At 43.0% G+C, this 20232-nt stretch overlaps 1 pseudogene; it reads right to left on the bottom strand.

Moving 5' to 3' along the window:
• Positions 1–19270, bottom strand: part of LOC139459571 (glutamine synthetase-like) — a 28021-nt pseudogene extending 8751 nt beyond the window's left edge.
• Between the last annotated feature and the right edge of the window lie 962 nt (positions 19271–20232).

Here is a 20232-nt window from a genome sequence, read left to right as displayed (position 1 = left end):
GGTATCGCGAAAATCAATGAATATGTTTTTACCTATGCCGCAGTGTTCCAAGGCGAGGTCCACCCAGAGTTACTTCCCTTTACCGTGTCAGCATCCGCTGGTTTCGAGTTCGAATCCCAGATTGACCCTGATAATTCTCCTCTATGATCATGGTTTCTCCAAACTGGTACGACCTGCATTAATTTGGCTTTTCCCCCCACATTAAGCTGTCAAACTGCATAACTTTAGGATTGTTCTATCAGATACCCATCAACTGTTGTTCGCAGCCTTTGATTCTTGGCACGCCCGAAACCTATGGTGGTTGGTTCGAATCCCGGTTCGTCCCGAATATGTTTCTTGATTTGTCAGCACCATTCCGTGGGTTTCGTCGAAGTGGTTAACGTCTCATACCTTCATCACTTCGGGGGCGGTCGGGTAGCCTAGTGGTTAAAGCGTTCACTGGTCACGCCGAAGACCCGGGTTCGATTCCCGACATGGGTACAATGTGTGAAGCCCATTTCTGGTGTCCTCCGCAGTGATATGGCTGGAAAATTGCTAAACGCGGCGTAAAACAATACTCACCACTTCGGGCTACTTTAAGCCGAAACGCCGTGATATGACTGGAATACTGTTCAAAGCAGCGCTAAAGGCAGCTCACTAATGTGGGCAACCACCAAGAAATCCAGCTAGTAGAAGTCTTCGCGGTTACAGAATGCAGCACATCACATTTGTCCTAATTGTTACATCAGCCCGAGTTCCACAATCACTGTGTTGTTAAAGTTTTAGAGGTTGGTTCCCTGTGTTTTGGCCAGCATAACCATGAGGTGAGGGTGAGGTGAAGTGAGGTGAGGTGAGGTGAGGTGAAATGGGGTTTAACGTCGCGTCCAAGATTATTGCACTTATATAGCGACGTGCATGTGTGTGTTGTGTGGCTGCTTGTACTAGTTCGGACTGATGCCGATTTATAGTGCTAGCTCACTGAGATAACATACCGCAGTTTAACATGAATATCCCACTCAGACACAGTATACTGACTCCGAGCCGACCAGTCCTTGTTTTAGCCCCTAATGCCGAGCGCAAGACAGGGGTAACAACAAGTACCATCTTTTAACGTCATTTGGTATGACGCGGCCGGGGATCGAACCCCGGACGTTCCGCTCTACCACTAGACCACGGAGGCGGTCGCATAATCATGAGTGAGAAACGGTTTTGCGATAAAACGACTGGGCTTAAAAAGTCAGCGTTACAAACCTGACCCATGATGTGGAAATCGAATCCGGATCACGGGCGAACCACGTGTCCACCCAGATAACAAACTTGAGTATATAAGTTAACTACATGGCATTAGTGAGTGAGTTGGGTTTAACAGTATTTGTAAGTAATGCTTCAACAGTATCCCAATTACATCAAGGGCGTGTCAGCATGATGTGGGGGTAAATCCCGAAGTGATGCATGTCTTAGACGTTTGCCCACGATCATAGGTTTCTGGCGTGCCAAAGGGAGGCAACTCTGCATAACGAATTGCGGCGCCTTTGACTTCAGGACAACCAGGCCCACTCTTCGTGACTAATTTACAAAACGTATCAAACGTAAGTTGAGTGTACGTAATCTGCTTGAACATTCTTGTTAATGCTTAACCTAAAAAAATTCCTACCAACGCTATCGATCAATGACGCTCCTCTTGCCATGTGCTACGTACAGTTTGTGTAGACAAGTACCACGAGAGCAATACTCCAGCGATATATCATGGCGGGAGACAAAAGGGTTTAACGCAGTGTACAAATATGGAGAATCAAACCCGGGTCGGAGGCGTAAAGAGCTAACACTTCCACCACTGGGCTAGTCCCACGTTCTTGACGACGGATGACGTACCTGCAGGCTGCATGTTGTACTTGTAGACGTCACACAGCACCAGCTTGTTCTTGCCGCCGCGAAAGGGGTCTCTGAACAACGCCACTGGCTTCACATACATGTCTGAGTTCGAGCCCTCGGCCTGATAGGTGCTGGAACCATCGTAGTTCCAGATTGGACAGTCTACAATGTATAAATACTAAATACTAAAAACTAAATATAATATGTATATGTTTGTTTGTTTGTTGTTAAACGCCCGCACTCAGCAATATTCCTGCCATATGACTGGCAGTCTGACAGAGCTCCAGGTAACTTTTTGAGAAATTGAGTTTTTACTCTGGGATTTCTATTTTAATTGGGTTATTACATTTTTTTTTCACTGGGTAACCAATACTTTTCCCTTATCTATACATTACTCTCTTGTGTTTCTCCCCAAAAAGAGTGAACATTTTAAGATCTCAAAAAAAAATGAAATAATGTTTTAGATGTACATAACTGTTCAAATATATAGGCTTGACTCGGAAAGTAAATTATCTCGTAATTGTGTTTCGGAAATTAGCTCCTTTGTACGCATGCTGAAAAAGCTTCATTCGGTATTTACGGGTGCTGTTTTTAAAAATTTGAGTTTTTCATTAAATGCATGCGTTTCTGTACGCAAGTTAATTGAAAGTAATTGGGTTTTGAATATTTGGGGGGGATATTTTACGCAAATACCCTGCTTATCTGTGGCTCTGCCGGTCTGTAAATAATCAAGTTTGGACCAGACAACCCAGTGATGTGATCATGAACATCATGCACGTGTATGGTATGGACAGCAAGTGTATTGTACTGCATGTTGCACGTGTGTTGTACGTGTGTTGCACGTGTGTTGTACGTGTGTTGTACGTATATTGTACTGTATGTTGCACGTGTGTTGCACGTGTGTTGCACGCCTACCTTGAGGGTCCTTGGGCTCGGATGGGAGTGTCCTGCACTTGGTCCTGATGCCCTCTCCTGTCCCGTCGATCCAGAGGTACTCGGGCCTGCACCAGGTCATCTGGCTGCTCTAACTCCATGTACTTGGCCAGCACGGCCTTGTTGGTGCATCCGGCAGTCTGTCTGTCAACCATTCTGTCAACACACAGGGAGGGACTGAGGCGGTGGCGTTTTATGCCATGTTTTACAATCTTTATGTATTACGCCGGGGCATCGAGAAAAGGTTTCACTTCACGTCACGTTGTGCGGATCTACAGGACCATCTCTCGTTTGTTGTGTCAGGTGTTTGTGAATTATTCATACAAAGTTTTGATTGATTTGTCATACGTATATACATATACATATACATATACATATATATATATATATATATATATATATATATATTATCACTATGTGATAAGTTTATTACACTGATTATTTACTAATTACTAATTTATTTTTCCCACCAATAAAGTTGGTTGGTTGTTTAACGTCGCACTCAGCAATATTCTAGCTATATGACGGCGGTCTGTAAATAATCAAGTCTGTACCAGATAATCCAGTGATTGACATCATGAGCATCGATCCACGCAATTGGGATACAATGACATAGATCAACCATGTCAGCGAGCCTGATCACCCGATCCTGTTAGTCGTCTCTTACGGTAAGCATAGTCGCCTTTACGGTAAGCATAGTCGCCTTTACGGTAAGCATTGTTTCCATTGTTATGCGTTTCCTAAACCAAAATCAAGAACCCATATCGACGTCATAGTATTTGATGACGTCACACCCTTGTCACGTCACAATTGAAATTGTTGACATCCTGTGGAGGCCACAAGATTAAATTTACTTAAATATTTCACAGAAATAATTCTTAGGAACTTTTAACGATAAATTCGTTACATGAGTTCAGAGCGGGTTATAAATATTAGCAGGACAACATCCATTTTGCACTGAAAGTCACTTCTGACCAAGGGATATTCAAAGCTGAACAGATCAAAGGTTTATTGTCGATTGTTGTTGACGGGGATTATTTACGTAAAGGTCAAATGTCTTCAATGAGTTGTTTAAGAGCTGACAGCTGAGCAGGTCATTTAAGGAGGTCATGAGAAGGGTCAAAACTCTCATTTATGAAACAAGCATACACATGCCTGCAAATGCCAACTGTTGCATTCGGCGAAAGAGCTTGTTGGGCGGTAGTTCAAGATTGATGTAAACAAGTACATATAAAGGCCATTAAGAGGTTTACAGTCATTATCCAATATTAATACGGTCGAAGGCTTTCAAATAACAGCTTTCGTCAACAGTTGTTAACGAGAGGAAGATTAACATTACTTTACGTGTGTAGGAACACTTTAGTCTTTCCTCTAACAGTTTATCCCGAGGGGATCATGGTACTTCTCCCTACATGCCCTACAGCCAACCTCTCACCCTCCTAAAAAGCCCACACACACACACACACACACGCGCGCACACACACACACGCACACGCGCACACACACTCACGCACACACACACACACGCACGCACACGCACACACACGTAACCAAACCCACTCCTTCCCTGCAACCGTCCCCTCCCCCTACAACCAAACCCACCCCCTCCCTAAAAACCACCCCTCCCCTACAAGCAATCCGTCTTCCCTAAAAAAAACAATCCCTCCTTCCCCCTCTTCTTACAACCAACCGTTATTCGCCTCTTACAATAAGCATAGTCGCCTTTTACGGCAAGCATAGTCGCCTTTTACGGCAAGCATAGTCGGCTTTTACGCCAAGCATGGGTTGCTGAAGACCTGTTCTACCCCGGATCTTCACGAGTTTGCAGGCTTCAAAGAAACATTTGCATCATGGCGTTAGTGTGCTCACATTGCTGTCAGTGGTATAACACAACACGGAAACAAGGCCATCCAAACAGTGGAATAGAACGTTTCGAAATTTAAACCAGCAGGACTACTTCATATAGCGATGTTGTCTCAAACGGGAACAAAAGCAGCATGTGTGACAGGATTGCATGAACACACAGCTTTGGAATGTTTGTAGACTAACATCAAGTCTCTGAAATGAGTACAGAAAAAAACAGTTGTTCAGTTATCTTAATAAAAAATATAATGAAAAGGAGCCCAGTGACTCTTCATTTTCAGATACTGTAGTGATCTAGACTTGCCAAACATCATAGACTTGCATGGGCTGTATTTGATATATATTTGTATCAAGGTCTGTAAGACAGACCAGAATGTTTGTCGAGTCCAGTTTCTCCCCGCCAACCCGCCGACCCCCCGGACTTTCCTGCCAACTTGTCTCCACTTCTCCCTCCCCCGTCTACCTCTACCCTATCTCTTTTTGTCCCCCACCACTACCTTCCACTTACTGCACCCCCCCCCAACCCCCCCACCCCCACCCCACTCCTTCCACCCCAGCCCACTCCACTGCTCATCTCTGCAGTTTACAAAGACACCACCGCCTTGTCATCCCCGATCCAAACCCGACCCTGTATCAACAGGGGTGCATGATAACAACCGGTACAACAGGTCTTTCAGGTCTTTCAGGTCTTTCAGGTCGTCTACCCCGAGCCTTTGTTCGCGTCTTCATATCCACATCAGATGGATCCAGCTTTAGCATGAATTCTACCATGACAGTTAATGCTTGCATATGACTGATCAAAATAAGATTAAACACCATATACCTTTCATCAGATACGACACACTGAACAGGCATTTTAACACAAAATACTTGCGGATGAACATGGGTTTATCGATAGCCCACGCATCCATGCAAATAGCGATGGCTGCCGATAACCCATTGTTTGTTCAACTGTGATGAAATAACAAACATCTTTTCAAAACAAAAACCAAGCCCTGTGTCAGGGCGACCCAATCATTGCAGCCTCTTAGGCAGCTCACAAACAGCTGTATTCAACAATATTTCGGAAGGGGGGGGGGGGGGGGGGGGGGGGGGGGGATGTCCGTTGGTGATGAAGTAGTTTCCACCAGTAAATCATCAGGTTAATGGTGAGTGAGTTGGGTTTAACACCGCTTTTAACAATATTCCAGTTATATCGCGGCGTGTCAGCTAAATGTTGGAGGAAAGCCCGAAGTGATGCAGGTCTTAGACGTTTACCACTTCGGTGAAACCCACGAGCACGGGTATGGTGCTGACAAACCTAGAAACATAATCGGGGTGAACCGGGATTCGAACCCACAACCATAGGTTTCTGGCGTAACCAAGGGATGCAACTCTGCACAGCGAATCGCGGCGCCTAAGACGACTGGGCCACCAGTGACCCCTAGGTTAATGGTGAACATAATTTCAGATCAGGGTTGTCCTCTGGGTTTATCAATTTTGTACCTAGCACCGTCATCCTCAACAACTGTGGGGGCAGCCGTGGACAGGAAGAGTAACGCACGTAGGTCATTACTGTTACTGGGGATTTATTTCAAACCAACAGGTACATAAGTACATCTTAAAAACAATATATTAACCACTGGAAAGGCGCAAGTGGTACACAGACCCGTGAAGACTCCGGGGTAGAATAGGTCTTCAGCAACCCATGCTTGCCGTAAAAGGTGACTATGCTTGTCGAAAAAGCCGACTAACGAGATCGGGTGGTCAGGCTCGCTGAATTGGTTGATGCATTTCATCGATCCCAATTGCGTGGATCGATGCTCATGATATTGATCACTGGATTGGCTGGTCCAGACTCGATTATTTACAGACCGCCGTCATATAGCTGGAATATTGCTGAGTGCGGCGTTAAACAACAAACCAACCAACCGATTGGGAATTTAACGTGCGGATTTCGACATAATGAGTATTTCGCGCACTATGAACCTCTCTCTGTGTCTCCCTTACATAGTCAATATCAAAGGTTGAAGGTTTCATTTCCATGGTTTATTTGTGAAGCCTGGGGACTGTGATAAACGTCACAGGAAACGTCGATTAAATATGATGAAAAAAACATTCCCGAGGATTTCAGAGCTAAACACGTATTATTGTCCCTTCGCAGTCGTCATACCCATACTTTCACAAGACTGAATCGCGCCCAGTCAGCCGTGCAGCGATGACGTAGAAAGCTAGTTCATGAAAAATTATTATTTGTGTGAAGGACACAAAGGGTACAAAACCTGAGCAATTTCAGCAGCTCCCAAATAGTCTATTAAATGCTCAGGTAGACGCATCACGACCAGCATATCCTCTCATCACCACCCGAGCTCTGTAGCGTGTGCCCCGATAGTACAGATCACTGTTAGGGCTCTCTTCGTAATAGTGAGTGAGTGAGTTGGGTTTAACACCGCTTTTAACAGTATTCCAGTCATATCACGGCTTGGCAGCTTAATATGGGAGGAAAGCCCGAAGTGATGCTGGTCTGTCTCTGTAATAAGCATGTATACTACACAAAAGAAGTTGAGGACCACCCAATCCTCTCATATGCCATGACAAAATAATTATAGTAATATTAAAGAACCAGGTGGTACTTAACTTCTTTAGAGTACAAGATAGACACAAAAAAAATTATGGATAACAACTTCTTTAATACTGTAAAAGGCGACGTTTCGGTATAGATCCTTATACCGTTGTCAAGCAAGACTGAATGAGGGACATAGTGCAGAATATATATAGCAAGTGGAGGATTAACAGTAGAGGATTAACAGTAACAACAAGGGCATACATGAGTGGGATAATATAGGTAGGTGTGACAACAAAGGGATATGCTATCACAATGGACAGAAAACACATGGCTAGAGGGCAATGGGGGCATGAAGCCAAATAACCATGTGATTATTGGTTCTTTTGAGTAGTATATGTTTCAGCAACTTGATTCCAAGGTGACAGAATGCCTTCACCGCCAAACTGATTAGAGTCCGTGAGTGAGTGACTGAATGTCGTTTTAATGCCGCTATCACATTAATCAAGTTTTAGAAGTTTTACGATGCTTTCGGTCCTAGCCCAGCACTTTTAACCAAAGTGGGGATGACAATTCGGGGCAAGAGGGTGAGGACGTAACACTAACCACCCCGCCACCACACTAATCATGGTGTATTCGACACAAGAATGTCCCTCAGGTGAAATACACCTTGAAAATGTGAACAAGCGATGAACATCTGTCGTGTCGCTAGGCCGGGAGGCAGACAGTCAGTCACCAGGGGAAGGAGCCTTCTGGTTCAATAGTGTGTGACGACTTAATACATGTACAACAATATGCACCAGTCATTATTCCCACAGGGTATCATCAGCAACACACGATACCCAGGCGTGCTCTCGACGTGGACACTGCGTGGAGCCCGGGTAGAAGAGGCCGTCAGTACTTCCTGTTTGCCACACGAGTTGACTAACATGGCGATCGGGTCACGTCGCCCTCTGATGGAAGACTCGCACTCCCATTCACTTGTTGTCTGGTTCAGACTCGTTCATTTACAGGAGTGACTTGATTTTAACACCGCTTTGAACGATATTCCATTTATTTCATGTCCTATATTCGTTGTGTTCATTGAAATTCCTGCATTCTGATTACCTGAATTGGTCACGTGTTATTGCATTCATTTCCCAACGAATGTAAAAAATTAAACCACGCCCACCGAGGCGCACTGCTTTAATTACTGCGGAATGTCGGGGAATCCCAATATTACAGTTGAGGGAATTCCCTTTCTGCTCACGTGTATCGTCAGGCACAGGACATTTAGCGACTTTCATGCATATTCATTGTCCAAACTACCCTTTGAAACCGAAGGCCGAGAATGAATGAAACAGCAAACGTGCAGGCTCGCTCGCCTGTTTTTTTCACGCTCGCCTCGGTTCAACTTTCATGTCTTCGGGTTTCATTTCTATCTAGCATTTTTCCAACTGTGTTTTACCGTATTCATGGAAGTAATGTTTGAATCTGGCGGTAACTGACTATGTTATTTGAAACAGCCGCCTTCTCCCGGACATATTTCTTCCGGTTCGTTACAGTCTGACTGTTGCAGTTCTTTTCGCCTCTTGTACTTGACAGATCCAATGAACATTGTTTTGACCCTACTCTCCGTTGATTGGCTAATGGCTGTAGGCGTGTCAAGTTTTGTGCATAAACTAAACGTCATTGTAACCATGACGTCACAATCAAATGACATCCCTTATGGCTCTGCAACTGAAGCTGTTAGCAGTACTTTTAACACTTAGACACTGCTTATTACTGTCTATAAACTGAAAAGTTGGAAGAATGATGTTGGATGATAAATAAAATCTCACCATTGTGTCTTGTGAACCGACGAACACAAATATGGTGCTGGCGAACCTAGAAACAATCGGAGAGCACCGGGATTCGAACCCATGATCACAGCTTTCTGGAGCGCCCAAGGGACGCAACTCTGCACAACGAATAGCGGCGCATATGACGACTGGGCTGCCGTGACCCACGATTCATACACCCCGCTGTGATATAGATGGGGAAGTGTTGACTGGCTTATGACCTCTTATTTGAATGAGTAAGTGAGTTGTGTTTTACGCCGCCTTCAGCAGGAGACAAGCGGAATCGAGCCTATACCTTCGCCGTGACGTTCGTTTGTTTGTTGTTTAACGCGGCACTCAACAATATTCCAGCTATATGACGGCGGTCTGTAAATAATTGAGTCTGAGATCGCTTTGTGGAACAGGGCCCCCAACAACATAAAGCCCCTAAAAGAAATATAGAATGCTTTGTATACAGAGTGAAATAAATATATTGAAAACGTTTCGCGGACAAAATAGTGTATGTTAAATACTGCCGAAAGTGAAGGACTTTTGTGCGAAAACCAGCTTCACGGACAGAAAGCTCATTCTAGTCATGTGAGTCACAGATCCTCTCACAGACTGATAACATCAGTACGCATTGCAACAGATGTCGGGAACGTGTGTTGTGAAATCCCTAACTTTATGTCAATGATGCAGAAAAAGAGGGGGGAATATTGACAGGAAACTACATTCTATGACAACTTGCAACAGATGTACATTTGAAATTACTTGTGATTTTGATCTAGTATTTTAAGCACTGAAACATGACATCAAACAGCATCCTAAAAAAAACATTTTGTTCGTTTTGTTTGTTTGTGTATTTGATTAACGCCACACTCAGCAGTACTGCAATTATAGGACGTCGACTTGTAAATATCCGAGTCTGGACCAGACAATCAAGTGATTGATGTTACGAGCATCAATCCGAGCCTACGCGTTACGAGTTTTCGATATCACCCAAGTTACCGTGCCTGGCCACCTGATTCATTAAACTTTCCGGGTTGTTGGTCCCCAAACTTAAATGAATTATTCATACCAGTGAGTGAGTGAGTGAGTATGGCTTTACGCCGCTTTTAGCAATATTCCAGCAATATCACGGCGGGGGACACCAGAAATGGGCTTCACACATTGTACCCATGTCGGGAATCGAACCCGCGTTTTCTGCGTGACGAGCGAACGCTTTAACCACGAGGCTACCCGACCGCCCTATTCATACCAAGAGGGGTACTTTCCAAACATTCACATCTACAATACTCGGGGGTACCGGGGACCGACTGTGGTACTGGGCGCCGCCTATTGTACCTCAGAATGCACAGGGGTAGACCGTGGAGAGTACTGGAGTCTTACTCTACCACAGAATAGTGTGTGAGAGAGAGAGAGAGAGAGAGAGAGAGAGAGAGAGAGAGAGAGAGAGAGAGAGAGAGAGAGAGAGGAGAGAGAGAGAGAGAGAGAGAGAGAGAGAGAGAGAGAGAGAGAGAGAGAGAGAGAGAGAGAGAGAGAGAGAGAGAGAGAGAGAGAGAGAGAGAGAGAGAGAGAGCCACAGAGCCACAGCGTGGATTAGTGAGATTTTGCCTCAGAATATACAGGGACGGATTTCAGCACAGTGGTCAACGTCTGAGACCTGCATCACTTCGGGCTTTTCTCCCACATTAAGCTGACACGCCGCGATATAACTGGAATCTGGAATACTGTTAAAAGCGGCGTAAAAAAACAACTCACTCACTGCAGTCAAATGAATGCACAGGTTACATACACACACGTGCACACGTTTGCACCTTTGCAAGGTTTGTTTGAAATATTTATATGTATCCTATCGCACTCTTGCGTCATTATCGATCTCTGAGCATCGATGAATAGTCTGTCTTACAGACCCTGATACATTTATATCAACTACAGCCCATGCAAGTCTATAATGTTTGGCAAGTCTAGATTACTGCAGTATCAGGATGAAGAGAATCACTGGGCTCCCTTTTTATTAGATTTTTATTTTCTGTATGATATGTTCATTTCAGAGACTATATGTTAGTCTAATCGATGAACACATGTGTTTGGTTTTTTTTGTTTAACGCCGCACTCAGCAATATTCCAGCTATATGACGGCGGTCTGTATATAATCGAGTCTGTACCAGACAATCCAGTGATTGACATCATGAGCATCGATCCACGCAGTTGAGATACGATGACATGCATCAACCAAGTCAGCGAGCCCGCGGCCCGACCCCGTTAGTCGATGAACACATGTACACATGCAACAACCGACAACGGCAGTATTGCGTCATGCAAAGGCGTATTTCCTAATGGGGCCTTTACACAAGATGGCGACCTTTGTGCCTGCATCCCGTGTGACACCATCAAATCGCTAGGTCGTCGTTGGAGGCTCAAAGGAGGCAGAACGGTTGCCTAGGTCGTTCCAAGGTGGTGTACAGGAGGTTCAGACATCGCCATGGACGCCATGGTCGCCGTGAAGTTTTGAACTTGTTCAAAACAGTCGCACAAATGTCGCCGAGGAGGTTGGTTGCTCAAAGGTGGCTCAAAGGAGGCAGAAGGGAGGCGCAAACATTGCCGTTATTGCAGATGAAGGCCCAGTGATCACCCAATGGTCGCCAGGTAATCGATGCGTTCTGCTGAAATATTGTCCCGTAAATGCTTGTGCCTTCTTTGGGCGACCAACAGCGTGCGTTGAACGATGAGTATGGCGAACGCCGTGCTTCCATTCGGCGACCACGGCAACACTTGAGACACTATGGCAATGCATCTGCCTCTCTTCTGCCTCCTTTGGGCTACCTGTAGTGCCTCCTCAGCCTGCCTATAAATAGACGGCTTGTACCTGCAGTGTTTCATTGTGGTTGCAGACGTTGAACAACTGCTGGAGCAGTTACATAGAAACATAACGTTCTGGGTTTAGGCGACCTTTGAACGTGCTGGCCAGTTTTTAATCGCTCAAAGGTGGCACAAAGATCGCCGCCCTGAGTAAATGGGACTTTAGCATCCAAAGTAAGTGGGTCAGTCGGTCGATAGATCGGTACGTTGCGGATAAGTCGGAGGGTCGATGAGGGGTTAACACATGTAAGCATTGCCGAAGTTCTGTGTCGCTGATGCAAGCTGTGAAATGTAGTGCTTACCGAGTTGGTGAGCGTAATTTGAACAGCGTCGTGACGTCAGCCAATTATGAGTGAGTGAGTGAGTATGGTTTTACGCCGCTTTTAGCAATATTCCAGCAATATCACGGAGGGGAATACCAGAAATGGGCTTTACACATTGTACCCACAAGGACCCATTAACCTTGAATGTTTCATCAGTGAGTGAAAGTCCTCCCTGGTCTAAAATCAATGAGATTTTTTGGCGTGTGATGAGATTTTGCAATTTTTCAGAGACATTTTGTCTTCCCACAGTGGAAACTGTATTTGATATTCGGTATTTGTGACTCCAATTATGTTGCAGTTAATGTTACTAGATTATTTAGATACGTCCTCCGATATTTTCGCACATTAATTATTCCACTGTCAATATTTCAAATTATCATCAGTATTAAAAATGCATTGGTATTTATATTTCTGTTCATTGTCTACTTTGGGAGAAAATACATTGATATTTATGTATTTCAGTTCATTGTCGACTTCAGTGGAATTATTTGCAAGAACAATTATAGATAAGGCATGTTTACCACCATCAGCTGTTCATTTTGTTGGCATGCAGGGAACAAACAATTTCTATGTCTTTGACAAGATCGTAATTTAATATATTCAAAGCGATGACATGAAATAGCGACAGTTGTATATGATGTTACAGTTTGTTGGCAAAAAATATAGTCTTTACATTCCAGTGCTTTTGTCAATTTCACTGTCTCTTAGTGTCTGTAGTGTGTACTGTATCAAAGACCGGGTGTCTGACCGTATCAAATGAAATCTTTTCAATGTGGGCTTTTTTAATTAATTAGAACTGACAGTTCATCATACAATGATTTATGCTCCAGGTTCACACTTTTGTTTAATTAATTAAGTCATATATTTTCTGCAGAAGAGAGCATGTTTGCCATGTGTAGCAGCCAGGAAATGTTTACGAGTAACCGGAAGTTGAAAAGATTGTTGATATTCACAATGTTTATGAGTTATATTTGAATGATTTAGTCAGTTTTCAATAAATATGGAAATATCTGGAAGCAAACATCATTCACGATAGCCATTCTTGCAAGAGCGTACTTTCATGAAAACCAGTGCTGTCTAATCTCTAGTCTAGGCGAATCCCATCTTAAATACGATCGTTTGTGATCTAAAATTTGTATATTCTTATGGAGAAAGAGTTGTAGGTACATTCATTTATGTTTCGTTTCGTTTCGTCATTCCAAAATTGAAATCTGCTTGTGTTTTGAAACTTTACCCGTGATCGCATTTTTTCTCTTTATTTCAGCACGGATGCACATACATGTACATCTTTGATTTCTGCTTGGATTTAAGTGACAAAATAATACGGCTGGTGACTTGTTGTAGATCACCGAATACGATTTGACAATCAGGTATAAAAAAATGTAGTGCAAAGCTCCACACAGTGATATAGGAATCAGTTATGCACAGTAAGAGTTAGCATGCAGTGTTGCGAGTATGCAAATGGTTGTTTCGATTGACAACTTTTGACGATTGCAGAAACTAACGAGGAAGGGTTTTTATTGACATTTTTAGGTACAGTAGATCAGGGTTCACTCAAGGAATTTTCTGAGATGGGCCCTTCATGTGAAAAATTAAATTATATCCGGGGTACACCCATACAGCACAATGTTAAAATGCCTCATTGTATTTGGAAATGTGGGCCTATATCCCTGGCAGATACTTTTATTCAAGCAATACGACTTGTTCGATGTTTGTAGGTGAAAATGAGAATGTCAATGCGGATAAAACTATTGAAAGATGTACGCTATTTTCAATCGTGCTGAATTAATGTTGATGCGATATCTATGACATCTATGCGAGAATATCGCGGCCCCTGGACCCATGTCGGGAATCGAACCCGGGTCTTCGGCGTGACGAGCGAACACTTTAACCACTAGGCTACCTGACTACAAGCCTGCCAATTATGAACCCACAAAGCGTACTTCATCGCATGATTAAGTACTGTCAGTGCCCTTATCTTGTACAGAAGGCCTTAGAATACAAGATGTTAACATTAAACTTACAAATAAAGGGTATTAAAAAAACATTCAAAAATTTTGTTCTTAAAGCAGTGAAATATGGGCATACTATCATAAAGTGGTGCTCATCTTCACATTTTCCCAGTTTACATAATTTCCAAAGTCGATTACGACCAATACCTCATCTCTCAACATGTTTCATTCAATGGAGTTCCTCAATTTTTTAACAAATGTCGTCTATGTTCACCAAGAATGTATATCAATAATACTCAACTGTTTGAATATTTATAATCCTGATATCGACATAATTTACAAGATTCACACACTTTTGAATACCAGTCTTGTTGATTAAACTCTCAATATCATTACAAAATAATATATTTAGAAATATCATGCTATCACCAAATTCGTGTATGCTCCAATGGCGCCTCTTGGGGCGGGGGGTGTCATTGATATCATGAGCATCGATCTACGCCATTGGTATCGATGACATGCATCAACCAAGTCAACGAGTCTGACCACTCGATCCCGTTCGTCGCCTCTTATGACAAGCATGGGTTGCTGAAGCCTGTTCGACCACGGATCTTCACGGGTCCAGTCTTATAGTCTATAGTTTTGTACTAAACACTGTAATACGAAAATGTTACCACAAGCACAGTAACCAGACCAGTAGTTAGCCATGACAGCATGATTCTAACATGGCAAAGGGGTGCAACCCTGCACAGTGAATTGCTTCAATAACCCGTTAAACATCCCTTTATTTTTCACTGCTAATATCCACGCCTGTTTACTAGTATGTGCCTGTTAAGCACGTTCCGCCTTAACACATGTAGTCATGATTCAGTATTCAACAGCTTGTGTCATAAATACACTTCATTAAAAATAGGAACGAATACATTTTCACCTGACGTTAAATTAGTGTTGTTTTGACAAACAGGTTTTCAGAAAATCATATATTATTACATCCAAGCTGACAACACACCGGCCGTGGAAGTAATTCACAGGCATCCAGTGACATAGATGTAAATGCGAGCAAACACACAGTAAGACACAGTAAACTGACTGACAGAAAGTTTGATGGCACACAAACATATACACTAGTTAATGCACCCTTCACTCAGAACGTGACATTCGGGCTCCCAGTTGTCCCATTGTCCACAATAGCAAAAGGCACAAATTCAGCCAGTGGTGAATACATGTACCAAGTTTGGCTGAAACATTTCACGGTTTTCGAGTTATGCTCCGGCAACGAAATACGGACGGACAGACAGACCTGATGATAACTGTATCCCCCGCCGCCTCCCCCAGCTGTGTCAGTATCTGCAGGTCCAATAATTCCCATATCTTTGCCACCGCTTTCATATAACTGGAATATTGCTGAGTGCGGCGTTAAACAACAAACAAACAAACTAACTATACCTTAAGTTTGGTTATTTATACCTAACTTTTGGTTCATTGCCATGGATACCTTCAGTTCAGTGATGTATTAACCATTGAAATGGTCAGTTAAACCCCGAGGCGCGGAGCATTAACTGACCATTTCAACGATTAAACATCGGATACGGAGTGGTTTGACCTCTTTAAACCACAGCCAACATTCATAGTGCCTAACATGTCTAAAATACAATGTTACGTTAAAGGTATTTTGAAAGATATTCAGAGAACCTATCTTAACTGTGAGAACACAGTCTGAGTCGCCCTTGCGTGATGCACGTGAAATTTGTTCCCTGAACAGTTTGTCGACTCGGGTTATGAAATGCATGTCCCGGGGCAAACATAGCATTCACTTTGGACCACATCGAGCACATTCACCAATCACCTAAATATAACTTGCCCAGGTTGATCGTCCTATAATAAGCAAACATCACCCTAATCAAGATAACAGGTATTTCTTTTCTATCTGCCCGTTTCGGTGAACGAAAATCTATCCAACTTATCACACGTCCGTACAATGCATAGAATAACAAAACGTCCTGCATGGAACACACATTTCACCGTTCATAAACGGATAAGCTATTTGTTCTTATGTAAGTAGATTAACTTGGTAATTTTATACAACTTCCCCCATGTCGAAGTGGTAAACCACTACATTCGTCAGCCTTCGGTGCGGACTTCGTTGGTTGGAAACGCTGGCGACACGTTTTTCATGAATTTATTCTATCATTAATGTAGATGATAGGGGGAGAGGTTCCGTCATTGCCAAGTGGTGTTTAACTGACAATTCAGGTAGTTAATAGCACGATCAAAGACAAAAGAGCCATGGTTTTAAATCCATACAACCCTCTCTTGGCAACGTGCAAGCCCAGCGTTATGAAACACAGGTTTGAGTGTAGAAATGCACAGTCACCCTATATTGACCGAGGAGGTAGGCTTGTTGCGTCAGCTGTTGTGCTGGCCCGTTATGTCACAACACTCAACATTACCCAGTTCACAACAGAGGCCGCGGGAATCCGTTGCTAGTCTTTCCATGTGTACGTTTCACTGATGACATACATTTGTCATTACCGTAATCTTAATCTGTGAGTGAGTATGTTTTACGCCGCTTTTAGAAACATTCCAGTAATATCGTCGATGGACACAACAATCCACTTCAAACTCTTTATTCACTTGGGATCTCCGGCGTGACGCGTGTCTGACTTAACCACTAGGCTACCCCGTTGTTTAGACGACGTCAAACTCAAGATCAAGTATAGTAAGTTACTCCTCCTTTATGCATACTTCGGAAAAAAAGTCATAAACTGGTATAACGCGTGTTTTTGTCATATTATTTGGATAACTGAGGTATGGTATTAGTTATATAACACGGTTTGATAGTCAGATCATTCAGTGCAACGTGCTTCGTCGAGTGCATCGACCGCCTAATAAGTTTACACTCCATGGCATACGGGTGAATATGTTAACAATCCTTGGTAGGGAAATTGGTAGGAAAATTACTAGAAAACTACTAGAGCACAGAAAGATACTAAATTAATCATCAAACGACATTCAGGTGTAACGTCAAAGCCATAAGAGGAGGTACATAAAAATAAAACTAGTTTCATAAAAACTTTTTAATACATTACAGTTATAAAATATGATTATAGATACACTATACACCGCTATATACCGACCATGATATATATACTATACACTGCTCTATACCGACCATGATTTATACACGATACACCGCTATATACCGACTATGATTTATACACGATAAACCGCTATATACCGACTATGATTTATACACGATACACCGCTATATACCGACTATGATTTATACACGATACACCGCTATATACCGACCATGATTTAAACACGATAAACCGCTATATACCGACCATGATTTATCAAGATACACCGCTATATACCGACCATGATTTATACACGACGCACCGCTATATACCGACTATGATTTATACACGATACACCGCTATATACCGACCATGATTTATACACGACGCACCGCTATATACCGTCCATGATTTATACACGATACACCGCTATATACCGACCATGATATAAACACGATAAACCGCTATATACCGACCAGGATTTATCAAGATACACCGCTATATACCGACTATGATTTATACACGATACACCGCTATATACCGACCATGATATAAACACGACAAACCGCTTTATACCGACCAGGATTTATCAAGATAAACCGCTATATACCGACCATGATTTATACACGATAAACCGATATATACCGACCAGGATTTATACACGATACGCCGCTATATACCGACCATGAATTATACACGATACACCGATATATACCGACCAGGATTTATAGACGATACACCGATATATACCGACCAGGATTTATACACGATACGCCGCAATATACCGACCAGGATTTATACACGATACACCGCTATATACCGACCATGATTTATACACGATAAACCGCTATATACCGACCATGATTTATACACGATACACCGCTATATACCGACCAGGATTTATACACGATACACCACTATATACCGTCCATGATTTATACACGATAAACCGCTATATACCGACCATGATTTATACACGATACACCGATATATACCGACCAGGATTTATACACGATACACCGCTATATACCGACCATAATATGTACACCACTTAGCGTGCAACCCTTCTCCATCAACCCCCATTACATCCAGGCGGGCTATAGTATGTATATACACCCTACAGACACCGCACCACATCACCAGTTCATTGGGAAAGACATGTACACACCTTATCAGTTTCACAGGGAAAAAACGGTGTACATATCAGGTCATATCACCATTAAAGATAATTGACTGCAAACCCCGTTTTGGTACGCGGGAATCGGGGTTTATTAAGAGAGTATTCGGGACTTCGTCGTGTGGTATATAGCGGTGTATTAGTCACAAATAAAATCATTTTTGGTACGAAGATTCAAGATTTTTAAAAGGGGGTACTTAACAATTCACTTTATACATACTTTTTCGCTCAGTAATTTAACCTCATATTGCACCGTTTATGACCTAGGAACCTGTTCTATATATGTTGTCGTTTAAGATCGACATTCTGCCTTTGTAGAGTTAAATCTGGCGTGTGCTTTTGAGAGTTGTGTTATAAGTAGTAATCGGGATTCAGGGCTGAGCAAATGACAATCAGGGTAAACAAATAGTTGGTATTCGGGATTCAGGGGAGTGGGGTTGGCCCACCGCATACTGAAACTATTACCTGGGGAGATCGCGTATACACGGGGCAAATCAGAACTTGTATGTTAGTTAACACGGTGTCCCGTCCATCGCCCTGTTTTACACACGCATGTTACACACAAAGTGGGTGAGTTTCAGAATTCGGACATGGACATGTAACACATAACGATCAGCAAGTATTCACAATGTTGGAGTTTTATTAAAGAAAATTGCAGTAATGTTAGCTGACTATTTTCGACTTACCTGGAAAGATATATCCACTGTCAGGGTAACTGGAGAGTATGTCTGTGTGTGAGATTGACACATACACATCTATCATATGACATGCGCTGTGAGATGTCACACCAGTCACCCATGCATCGAGTCGTATGACTGGTTTGCAGGCAAGGCTCGTTTGAAACCAAATCACGATTGGCTGGCACGCTGGGACTTCGCCATGCGTAAGAGGCGATCACGTGATGTGTATTGTTGTCAATCACGAAGTTTGCACGTGGTGGGCGCCGCGAAGCATGTCGAGTGCGTGAGCTGGTTTATCGTGACGTTGAGAGGCTTGTGCAGTGTATAATCCGGATGTTGTCTAATATCACCGTACCGTGATCCCTTGATGCTGTCATGCGGTTCTTATACAGCCTCAGCGGTCACAGTCGGTGTGACTATGGTATTCAGGCTCAATTTTAAGAGATAAAACACATCGATAAGATACTGCGTGTTTGTATGGGAGAGTGTGTCTGTGTCTGTGGGTGTGCCTGTGTGCGCACTAGGAATAGGGAGGAGGTTATGTAATGTCGTCCGCACATCCGCCAACGTCCCATTAAAACTTCCATGCCTGCTGCACTTAGCACAAGTTTCTACCTTTGATCTTGATATTAAATTTGCTCCATGCGACAATTTTTTTATTTATTTATTTTAAAATCAGAAATCCAAAGAATTTCGTCGTGTACAGCAACACGACATCAGTCAATTTAAGGCCGTTAATATTATCCTGTAATCAAAGCAAATTAATAATGTTGCATAGTCGTCAGTTTCAGCTTAACCCTGACATCGTCGATATGAAGACATGGTTTTCCGTTTTCTGTTACGAATCAAGCCTCTTTCTTGTTCAAAGCTACAGGGTAGAGCGTCCGCCCGGAGAGTAGAAGGTCCGGGGTTCGATCCCAAGCCACGTCATACCAAAAGACTTTAAAAGATGTTACTTGTTGTTAAGGGGCTAAAAGTAGGACTGGTCCGCTCGGAGTCAGTATACTGTGTCTGAGTGGGGTATTCATGTTAAACTGCGGCATGACATCTCAGTGTGCTAGCACTATTAATCGGCATCAGTCCGGACCAGTACAAGCAGCTATATAAGTGCAATAATCTTGGACGCGACATTAAACTTCAGTTCACCCCACCACCACAAAGCCACCGAAC

The sequence above is a fragment of the Haliotis cracherodii genome, unplaced genomic scaffold (genome assembly GCF_022045235.1).
Source record: "Haliotis cracherodii isolate W230 unplaced genomic scaffold, xgHalCrac1.p SCAF_13, whole genome shotgun sequence".
Taxonomy (NCBI): domain Eukaryota; kingdom Metazoa; phylum Mollusca; class Gastropoda; order Lepetellida; family Haliotidae; genus Haliotis; species Haliotis cracherodii.
The sequence above is the reverse complement of the archived record's forward strand: the minus strand, read 5'-3'. Positions and strand labels throughout refer to the sequence as shown.